The sequence below is a fragment of the Electrona antarctica genome (assembly GCF_951216825.1).
Source record: "Electrona antarctica genome assembly, chromosome: 16".
Classification (NCBI taxonomy): Eukaryota; Metazoa; Chordata; class Actinopteri; order Myctophiformes; family Myctophidae; genus Electrona; species Electrona antarctica.
The window spans coordinates 23368947-23378529 of NC_136797.1; the positions used below are offsets into that span (position 1 = coordinate 23368947).

Sequence of the window (9583 nt, forward strand, 5' to 3'; positions counted from 1 at the left end):
CTATTAAAACACTTTAATTGCCCGGAACTATTTAATCCATTACATTGGCGTCCGGGTTTATAAATTGACTGGGCGCATGGCCCAGTCAATTTATAAACCCGGACGCCTTTTCCGGACGGACCGGCCGGAAGTTCATGATGTTGTGTAGCAGCTAACAATAGCCACACCACTCTAGAATCGATCGACAACAACGGGAGACAAGAATAAATCTATTGAGACTAGCGACTGGACCGCGGAGCGCCGTCTAACACAGGATCTTTTTTCAGAAAAAGACGGGATGATTTAGATCGTGAGTTATGAACGTTTTAAGATTTTCGTTTTCATCAGCTAAACAGAGGAGGGAGTTTTTCGATGACGTCTCACTCTTGCGCGTCACAGAGGAGAGCCCAGGAGGCGCGCCTGGGCTATACAGCCATGCGATCTGTTCTCGTATCAATAAACTTCGTCTTTTGGACAATACTTCGTCCTGGGCGACAGGCGTTACTAATAGAAAGGACAAAGAACTTCGTCCTGGTCTTTCGGAGTGATCATCATGTTCTAGGGTGGAAAAAAAATCACGGCACTCCATCTTAAAGCTTGTACATCGCCTATCGCTATTTATTTTTTTCTTAATATTTTATCCCACGATTTTGCAACCCCATTATTTCACCCAGTGTCAATTATATAATGTAATACTTCCTTCACTGAATGGGGAGTCCAAGCCGCTTCTTTTCACCTGACAGGGGGGAGTTCACTGGTTGGACGTAGCGTGTGGAGGGAAAACGTTACTCCAACCAGTTAATTTGATTTCGATCAGGCGCCCCGGCTGACCAGGGGGAGGCAGTTTAGAGACCCAAGATGACTACATGGTTTTTGTGAGGGTGACATGGGGAGAAACATGCAAACTCCACACATTAAGGCCCTTTATCAACCCCACCCAGGGTGGGCACTGATGACGTGAAGGAGCTATTGCTATTTTTTAAACATTTTGATACCTGAAAGCGTGTCTCTGTGGGGTTTATACATGTATATTGAATGAACGACAAGTATTGTCAAGAGCTTGTGACCTAAGTAATAACTACATTGGATCCATGCATTGGAACACAGTTTATGTTTTTTTACATTTCAAGTGAAACTGAAAAGTTACTGTTTTAAATGTCAAAGTGAGCTAGCCTCAAATGTCTTGTTTGTGTGCGGGATGAAAAGGTTTACTTGTTTTTTTTCTCCGTTGGATGCAATGCTTGTCCCATCCCTGTGTTTTCTGGAGGTCAAGTCAGTGTGGTATAGAATATTTTATGTGTGTTCACAGACGATTTTAGACAACTGAGAGATGCAGTCCATGGTTGCACTGTCTGGCAATGTGGTGTGTTGTTAATTTTGGCAGCGGGCTGAAATGCTTGCGCTTCAGTTTTTTTCCGCTTCTAAAGCTAATTCCGTCAAGAAGAGACAGGCTCAAAGCCCTCTCAAATCATAGACCTCTCTGGCAATCTGACCAGCGAGACATGCTGAGCAAGGCTCGTCTGAGGACGAGAGAGAGAGAGAGAGAGAGAGAGAATAGTAGTACTATAAGATACTGTTGTATTTGTATGCTTAGAGTTGTGTTGTTTGTGCGGATGAGAAATAACGATGGTCACACTAACGCATTAACCCATTTTGGCCTGACGTCGAAATTTAAAAAAATGTCTTCTAAATCCTGACACTTTTCTGTATCAGTGGTGCTCAATATTTCATGTCAAGGACTCCAACCAAAAATTATATGCAATATGCCACTGACCCCCATCTGAAAATATGTTGTTCCAGGGACCTCCCCAGAAGCACATTTTCACGATTAAAAAAAAAATAGCAGACCTACAAGTTCATGAGCTTGTAGATCTGCTATTTTTCAATAGCTAAATTATAACATGCTTAAAACACCAAAAGGGGTTAAGACCTGGCGCTGATTCTACGAACACCTTCTAAATCAGTAGTTCTCACACTTTTTTTTTTTTTTTTTAAATGAAAAAAAAAACGTAACCGAAACTTAAACGCAAACGCAGATTTACAAGCTCGCAGTGCAGCACGAAGTGACAGGCAGCGAGCTTGTATACATCTGCAATTTTTTTAAAGCCGACGCAAAAATCTAAAATGAGACGACTGCTTTCCCGGTTTAAATGAGCTAAAGGCCTCATTTTATTGCCTATTTCCGCCGCTCTGGACACGACCGGCGTGCAAACTGAGCGTGAATCAGGCTTAATTCCGACTCACTGCATCCCTGTTCCTTCTTTCTTCTCCTTCTTTCACTCCCCGTTTTCTCTGAACGCCGTCTTCATATCCCCCTCATACGGATCCAAGCGGGGGTTGTCTCAGGCTTTTAGCCTGGCTTGCGACAAATATGGCCCCACCAGAGAGATTAGAGCACTGGGTATAAGCCTGGCTTGACTCCTTATCAGTCGGCCTCGACTTCTTCTCTCCCATAGATTTCTCTAGCTAATGACCTTACAGAGCTGAAGATGGCATTTAAGCGGGGCATTTTGGGAAAAGCATGTCCTGCAAGCATGCTCCTTCCGAGGCAGCCGGAGGGGGCAGAGACTCTGCAGTATCTTCTTTTTGCAAGTTTTGCCAGATTTTGCGAGAGAGAGAGAGAGAGAGAGAGAGAGAGCTATACCTGGTTCATGAAAACAAGCCCAAAAGAAGCGACCTATAGACCATGAGCAACTCTAAACCTATACTGTGCAGTATACGGCTATTGCATTAGAAAATATATTTATATTTACAAGCTACGTTACAGAAAAACAAGTAAAGCCCAAAGTCGCTTATGATAAGCAGACATGGCAACACTGTGGCCATGTCCTCACTTGTACTCTAAGTTGATGCCAAGTGACAGGTACTCTGGGTCTCTCTCTCTCTGGGTCTCTCTCTCTCTGGGTCTCTCTCTCTCTCTCTCTCTGGGTCTCTCTCTCTCTCTCTGGGTCTCTCTCTCTATGGGTCTCTCTCTCTCTCTCTCTGGGTCTCTCTCTCTCTGGGTCTCTCTCTCTCTGGGTCTCTCTCTCTCTCTCTCTGGGTCTCTCTCTCTCTCTCTCTGGGTCTCTCTCTCTCTGGGTCTCTCTCTCTCTCTCTCTCTGGGTCTCTCTCTCTCTGGGTGATGTGGCCTTTATTGGGTGATGTGGCCTTTATTAGGCTGACATCAAGTGTGTATTTCGCCGCATGAGTCTCTGGTAGTCGGTTCTCGTTCTCACACACCAAGGGCAAAAAAAAAGAAATGTTTTACTTTCCTTATTGTACCGCAGTTAGGTGTTGACATTTAGCCATGCAGAACTTCCGGGAATTATTCAAATTTTGGCGTCGCACAGAATGTCAAAGTGTAATAAAGGAACAAGCAAACGGTGGAACATAAAGTTCTCATTTATGTTGTACTGTAACTGCAGACAGTACTCAGCCTCCAGATGTTTACAGTCTGCTAACTAACAAAAGGTTTATTTATAGCGTCTGAGCTTCATAAGCTTTACAATTTTTATTGGATATTCTGTAAAAGCAAATATAAGTGGAGAAAAAGCCAGGTGCCATGTCATTTTTTCCGACATCGCATTATTATGACATTCCGTTTGCCCGACTGATCCCATTATAGCCATAGTTGGGGTCCGTTACTCAAAAAAGTAATACACATTACACATTACTTTTGAAAAAAGTAATGCCTTACATTACTTGATTACTCCCTGGAGAAAGTAACTAGTTACACTACTCGTTACATTACTTTTGCGTTACTCACATAATTTGCCACTTAACAAATCTTTATAATCCTCATAAGGAGGACGTACACAAGATCTTTCTTTATGCTCTTTTATACCAGGTTGTTGAACAAGTGAAGGAATAAAACAAAATGCGTAGTGCGTTGCCGGCGCACCTTTTCAGCTCACAGTAAACATCACACAGAGACTGCTGGTGTCCTTTTATCGGTGTGCCATAGAGAGCATTCTAACGTACTGTATATGCGTGTGGTACACCAGCTGTACAGTAGCTCAGAGGAAAAAGCTCCAGAGGGTCATTAACACGGCTCAAACGATCATTGGCTGCCCTCTTCCCACATTGGAGGACCTACACAGATCCCGCTGTCTCAAAAAAAACACAGAACATTATAAAGGACAGTTCTCACCCCGGTCACTCACTGTTTGAACTGTTGCCGTCAGGTAGACGGTACAGTGTGCTCAAGTCAGGGACCAACAGACTCAGCAACAGTTTCTATCCCACAGCGGTAGCCACACTAAATGCTGCTAAGAAATGATCTGTTACATATTACATGTTTTTTTTGTGCTGGTTCGTTAAGTACAATCAGGGTTTTGTGCAATAACAGCTGCAACTAAGGGTGTACTGTGCAATATATGTCGTGAAATAGGGATCTGTGCAATAACATGAAGTACGGTTATGTGTGTTTTTGTTGTATTAGCTTTATAGTTTTTGTTATAGCCAGTTTATGATGCACTGATTGGTTGGCACTTTTAATTTCGTTGTACTTGTTGCAATGACAAATAAAGATCTATCTATCTATCTATCTATCTATCTAAAGTGGCATACCTGTTCAACTCATCTCCTTAGTTGTGTGCATTATTCTCCAACGCAACACTGCTGTAAGCAGGACGCAAGTAACGACTAACTAGTAACTTCCAAAGTGACCAGACCAGTAACTGTAATGTGATTACCAATTTGGAGGAGTAGTGTCGTTATATTACTCGTTACCGACCAAAGTAGTGTGATTACAGTAACTAGTTACTCCGTTACTATTTACACCCAACTCGGATTATAACCAACCCTATATCCCGAACCCTAACCTCACACTACTAACCTAATGGTTGGAATAATATTAATAGTGGGATGGCAGCAAAGTGTAGCTAACCTTTGCCAGCCGATCCAGTGATTTTCCATCATGTTCACAGCCTGTTGACCAGCACACAGACCACCATTGTAACCATCGGCTATCATTAGCATTAGCTCACGCTGTTTACCTTTCGCCAGACACGTTTACATGTCGGGAGCAATGTTCGACAAAATCACAAATGACATCCGAACTTTGGGATGGATGGCGATTACCATGGACAGCGCTCGTTTTTCCAGAGTTATATGGCGGTGAAAATCCTATACTTTGAACAGTCTATGGGGCCGTGTGCAAAGATCCCATAGCTTGGGGGTGACGGAGGCGTTGCTTAGCAACCGAACCAATGTTAAAAGCTGATTATCAGCGTAGCCGCTTCATGCGTATATATGGTGTAAAGGGGGGGTACATATTCATACTTCAGAGAAAGAATTTAATGAATTCTCTCAAGACAATCGGATCATTTCAGACTAAAATACGACTAATGTTGACTAGGGAGGATATGAGTTACGTTTCTGTCCCCATCGGAAAATTAACCCATTTTGGTGTTTTAACTAAGCATTATGTTATACTTTAGCTATTGAAAAATAGCAGATCTACAAGCTCATAGCGCGCCACCGAGTGGCGCGCTACGAGCTTGTAGATCTGCTATTTTTGAAAAATCATAAAAATGTGGCAAAAATCTTTGAATATATATTCTTTCAGAGCGAACGTTTTTTTTATTTCAACGTCAGGCCTAAATGGGTTAACGGCGCTCAGTCGGCTGACGCAGACTTCGCAGCGCTCTGACATCACGCCGCCGTCGTTTTACCCGTTTTGGTCGGTGTACATTGGTGTCCCATGCACGGATCACATATCAAAGTGGAGGTCCTTGAAATTGAACTGTTTGAGGACCACTGCCCTATGTATACGAGTAGGGAGAGACCACGGCCCGACCACTGCAGATGCACTAATCGTGTGTTAACAAACTCCCATATACAGGAGGATTATCCTGGGTATGGCTGTAGAGAGAGACAGCGGGGTGGGGTGATGATGGATGGTCTGTCCCTCTCTCTCCAGGGCAGGGGATGGAAGGTACACACAGGAACAGGAGGGAGGAGGGAGAGACCTAGTTCACTGCTTTCTTTCGAGGCCGTGGCGTGGTGCGCGCTTTATAGTTTTTGGAAACGACAAAGAAAAGGTAGAAAACGTACATAGAATATAGTTTAGGGCCAAATCTATTTCAGTTACACAAAAAGCGAACGGTAGATCATGTGAAAAAACATGGTGACTTTTTTGCGGCGCTGTAACTTGTTCTATAGTCCTGCCTAGAGGTATTTTTTTAATTCATTACTGCCGTTAATCGTCAGTCCACGAGAGGACACATTCCTCATTGCACATGCAGAACCTTTTTTTATTTATTTTTAATAATTTTTATCCCACGATTTTGTAACCCCTTTTTTCACCCCTGTGTCAATTATCTAATGTGATCCTGGGCTCTACACACCCTCCGCCAACCTGGGGAGAGCGACGGACTTGAACTCATGCTTCCCTCACGCATGAGTGTCCAAGTCGCTCCTTTACACCTGACAGGGGGGAGTTTCCCTGGTTGGACGTATAGCGCGTGGAAGGAACACGTTATTCCAACCAGTTCCTTTCCTCTCCATCAGGCGCCCCGGCTGGCCAGGGGAAGGCAGTTTAGATACCAGGATTATTACTGCATGTTTTTTTGTGAGTGTACTACCTACCCTAGGGGACACGGGGAGAACATGCAAACTCCTCACAGAAAGACCCCGCCTCGGGTATGGGCACTGATGAAGCGGAGGAGAGGACACACCTCCAGCGCCCACAGCGTCCCGAGCAGGACCTTCTAGCTGTGCGGCGACGGCACTATACCGACTGTGCCACCGTGCCCCCTGCACATGCAGAACTGAATTTCCTCTCTCCTGCTTCGTTCAGTGTTTAAAGATGGAATGCTATGAGGCAGTGACTGAGGAGGTAAGAGCAGCCGTCTGGAATCGGAAGGTTCCCGGTTCGACCCCCAGCTCCTCCTCGGTGTGTCGAAGTGTCCTAGAGCAAGACACTTAAGCCATAACTGCCTTGCATGCGGTGCCTTGCATGGTTTCCACCACGGTTGGTGTGTAGAATGTAATGCACATTGTAAAGCGCTTTCGATAAAGGCGCTATATAAATGCACCGTTTATTTTTATTCTTATAGTAGTTAAATGTGTGTGAGACTTGATCACTGTTGCTCGTCTGTTTGCTGAATGGAGTGCAGTGTTGTTTTCGTCGACTGAAACTAAGACGAAAAATGTTCGTCGACTACCTTTTTCCACTGACAAACTAAATGGAAACTAAATGAAAACTAAGCTATGACGACTAAAACTAAGACTAAATATATTGACAATTTCGTCAACAAATAAAAACTAGACTAAAATGTTAGGAAGGGACTAGTGGACGAGATCCAGTATAAGTCATTTTACACTTGGTTGCACGCTGAAAATAGCAGATCTACAAGCCCACAACGCGTCGCGCTTATGAGCTTGTAGATCGGCTATTATCAGCAAGTGTAAAATCAGTCATTACGACGGCATCAAGGCCCGCCAAAATACATTTTAGTCGACTAAATCAACTGTAGATTTAGTCGACCAAAATCTCATGACATTTAGTCGACTAAAACTAAACTAACACTAACACATTCCAGGTGACTAAAATGTGACTAAAACCAAGTGAAAACTATTCAAGAGACTATGACTAAAACTAAAATAGAAATTTGCTGTGAATTAGCTGGTGGGATGTGTTTAGGAAGTTACAGTACATCAATTATAATTAAAGCAATCGGAGTGTCTTATTACAATTCCCTTTAACACAATCAGTGCCGGAAGTCCTTCAAAATAGGAGCTCTGGGGTGCCGGAAAGACATGGCTGGTTTTACTCGGAAACCCATGACCCGGAAACAATCCACTAAAAAAAGTATACTTTACATAGCTAGCTTACATCGCGATCGTTTTAGTTTATACGATATATGATCCAAAAAGCGTTCATATTTTTGCGGGAGAGACGGATGAGGAGCAGAAATGAAGCGCCAGTATATCGATCTGTTCAACACCACGGAGAGCGCCCTGGATTAGGAGAGACGAGTCATTCTTTCCGCCACGCTAACGGCTAAGTCAATGGTAAGCTAACAATTGCCTAGTGTAGCATACGGTAGCCGAAAGGTGAACTAACAAATAAAAAAAGGAACAAATTCAGAATATTCTTATCTCGCCCCGTATCATTGAGGATGCGCTAGGACGTCCTCAGACGTCAGATGTACGCGTCGATTGGGACCCCTAGGACGTGTGGCGACGTCCTATGTACGGAAACGGTTAAGAGAAGCGACGTTTCAGAAAGGCACACTTGGTATTTAGATTACGAATTGGAGGAGAAGCAAAGAAGCGGACAGAATGCAAGAACCAAGAGAGAGAAGGGAGTGGGTTAAGTCTGTATTCATAGGGAAACGGAAGGAGCATGAGGGGTGGTCCTGCTCCCTAATAGCTCCAATTAACCACTTAAACCCTCATGTGGCCCATAGAACAGCTAGGAGCCTAATGTATCTCTGTAGCGTGAGGTGGCTTGATGTACAAGTACACCCCTATATATGGTATGACACTACAGCATGTCGCATGGACTTACAGTACCCCCCCCAATACTTGGTCTGAATTAGAGCCACAGCACGTCACAATGTGACACTTTGTGTTGTTGGGCTGATGTGGTCAGTAATCGTTCTATCATAAATGGGCTATTTGACCTATTTGACCCCTTTCATAAAAAAAAGAAAAAAAGTCAGCCTTCATGATTTTGAATGATAAACAATGACCTCATGAATTGATGTATAATTAGTGCAACACGACTTGTATACCGATAAACCATAATGGCTGGCCAGTTGAAACACTTTAACACATTTTGGCCGGGAACCCCTTTTGGTGTTTTAAGTGTAATGTTATACTTTAGCTATTGAAAAATAGCAGATCTACAAGCTCGTAGCGCGCCACTCGGTGGCGCGCTACGAGCTTGTAGGTCTGCTATTTTTGAAAAGTCGTGAAAATGTGGCGCACATCTTTGAATATATACTGTTCAGAGCGAATATTTTAGTTAAAAATGTTCACTCTGAACAGTATGGGGAGGTCCCTGGAACAGCATATTTTGAAATGGGGGGTCCGTGGCCCAATAGAGATAATTCTCGGGGTCCTTGACATGAAAAAGGTTGAGCACCACTGACATAGAAACATGGGTTTTTGAGAAAAAAAATTAGGATTTAGAAGCCGACTATGTCAGCCGCTGTTTTCACCTCGCTCTTCATGCTGCTTTAAAGCCTATAGCTTTTTTTTCTTTGCATGTCGGTAGTTAACTGCACTTTGGCTTTATAGGGCAGTACATGAAAGCCCTGAAAGCCCTGAAATATAGAGCCCTAAGCAGCACACTCGACTGCTTTTTTATCTACTTCCACATTAGACATGCTGATAGACACGCACAGACATATCATTCATCGCTCGTCACTTTCTTCCACTGTGTCGCAGAGCATAATAGAACCCGCTGCGTAGCACACTGTAGTGCCAAAATTGCACAATCTTGTCTGCCTGTCACGTATTAGCAAATTAGGCACAGAATTGGAGACATCTGGTCTTTTTATGGGGAGGAGTTTATAGCCTTCTCTCTGGAAGATCAGGGCCCCCACTCAGCTGCATTTAACGCCGTACACAAATCCATATTTATTTAGCACTGCATAATATCCAACTAAGT

At 43.6% G+C, this 9583-nt stretch overlaps 1 protein-coding gene across 1 annotated transcript in view; it reads left to right on the forward strand.

Annotated features, from left to right (window-relative positions):
* The window catches only part of lamc3 (laminin, gamma 3), a gene marked incomplete at its 5' end in the record, with an annotated part of 260453 nt that overhangs the window by 201818 nt on the left and 49052 nt on the right, over positions 1 to 9583 (forward strand).